This window comes from Elephantulus edwardii, unplaced genomic scaffold (genome assembly GCF_000299155.1).
Source record: "Elephantulus edwardii isolate Elephantulus edwardi_28Jun2011 unplaced genomic scaffold, EleEdw1.0 scaffold00160, whole genome shotgun sequence".
In the NCBI taxonomy this organism is placed as follows: domain Eukaryota; kingdom Metazoa; phylum Chordata; class Mammalia; order Macroscelidea; family Macroscelididae; genus Elephantulus; species Elephantulus edwardii.
In genome coordinates this window covers 4,125,730-4,128,088 of record NW_006399910.1, presented here as the reverse complement: position 1 = coordinate 4,128,088, position 2,359 = coordinate 4,125,730, and positions in this window count along the sequence as shown.

Genomic DNA, 2,359 nt, shown 5'->3' with positions numbered 1-2,359 from the left:
TAACTCATATGAAAGTTCAAACTGAAGCCAAAGAAAATGAAATCAAATCCACAAGAACCAAAGTTTGACCTTAAGTCTATCTAACCTGAATTAAAAAGCATCTCAGGAACAGGTTTGAGGGCTTGAACACTAATGAACAAAGACCAGATGAGTTGTAGGAGGATATCAAGACACTATCCATGAAGAATGCTAAAAGTTATTATAAAGATAGAGGAGGAAGAAAAGACTGAGATGGATGCCAAAAGAAACTCTGAATATTGCACTAGAGCACTGAGAAGCCAAAACAAAGGGAAGAAATAAAGAAGTTAAGGAGCTGGACAGAAGATTACAAAGGGTAGCACAAGAAGACAAACAAAAGTATTATAATGAAATGTGTTAAGAACTGGAGTCAGAAAATCTAAGGACAAACTTGATGGGCATTTCTTAACATGACGGAACTGAAGAACAAATATAATCCTCAAGTTGTGATACTTAAGGATGCGTTGGGCAGAATATTAACTGACCAAGGAAGAATCAAAGGAATATGGAAGGAGTACACAGACTCAGTGTACAAAAAAATTGCTGACTCAAGAATTTCATGAAACAACATATGATTAAGAGCCTATGGTGATGAAGGAGGAAGTTCTCTGAAGAAACTGGCCAGAAACAAGGCCCCAGGTTTTGATGGAATAGCAATTAACGTATTTCAACTAATAAATGCAGCCCTGGACACACTCATTAAGTTGTGCCATGTAATCTGGAGGACAAGTGCCAGGTCAAATGATAGGAAGAAATCCATGTTTATTTTTAGACCGAAAAAAAAGGTGATCCAAAATAGTACACAAATTATTGAACAATGTCACTAATATCACATGCAAGTCAAATCCTGATGAAAATTATAAATATTTGGAACAGTACATTGACAGAGACCTGCCAAATGTGCATGCAGGATTTAGAAGAGGCCGTTGCACAAGGGACATTATAGTCGATGTTAGATGAATCTTGACTGAAAGCAAAGAGTACCAAAGAGTACTCTGTGTTTCATTGACTATGCAATGCATTTGATCGTGTGGATCACAACCAATTGTGACTAACCTTGAGAGGAATGTGCATCCCAGAACATTTAATGGTGTTCATGCTATACTTGGACCAGGAATCGGTAAGCAGAATACAGCAGGGAAACACTGCATAGTTCAAAACCAAAAAAGGTGTACACCAGGGATGCCGCCTGTCTCCATATCTTTTCCAGCTATATATGTAACAGATCAGGCTGGAATTTATGAGGAGGAATGTAACCTCATGATAAACGGAAGACTTATCAACAACTGGTGATATGCAGATGGAGCACCTTGTTGAAATTGAGGAGGACCTGAGGCTTTCGCTGCAGAAGGTCAAGGACTACAGCTTTCAATATGGATTGAAGTTCAACATCAAGAAAACAAAGATTCTCACCACTTGTTCGATTGGTAGCACCATGATAGATGGAGAAGAGATTGAGACTGTTAACAAGCACAGCTTGCTTGGTTTCACAATCAATATTCACGACACCAGCAGTCAGGAAATCAAAAGTTGAATACTTTGGGGAAAATATGCTTTCAGAGATCTCTCCAGAGTGCTGAAGAGCAATGATGTCATTCTGGAGACTAAGGTGTACCTGATCCAAACCATGGTCTTTGCAATTACAGTGATTAAGCATGATAGAAGAATAATTGATGTATTTGAGTTATGTGGTTAGAGAAGAATATTGAAAATACCATAGATGCCAAGAGGACAAATAGGTTCCTCCTGGAGTGTGTAAAGTCAAACTGCTCCTTGTAGGTGAAGATTTTTACATACTTTGTGCATGTTTTTAAGAAGGACAAGTCCTTGGTATAGGGCATCATTCTTGGAAAAGTGCAAGAATAGTGCACGAGACAAAAACCCCAAATGAGGTGGACTGACAGTAATTGGGGAAATGATGTGTCAGAGACAGTGAGGTAGGACAAGGTTCAGAGGTATCAAACATAAGGTTGCTATAAGTTCCAGTCAACTTGACAGTACATAACAACAACAACAATCAGATAGAAAATACATCATATTTAATGCTACTGGACACTGAAATATCAAGAGATGAGTTCTTGCACCAACAATTCAGTACTTTAGCTTAAGACAAGTACAGGTTTTTCTTACTCTTCAGCATGTACCACTGCCCCATAAAGTTAGAAAATAGAGATTATAAAATATCTCACCAACAAAATGAATGATAACCCAAATAATCTTGAAGACTGTTTCTTAACTTGGGAGAGTTTTTTCCTCCATGACACCTTTGACAATGCCTGAAGACATTTTTGGTTAATCATACAAGGGATTGATTCTACTGGCACCTAATGAACTGAAACCA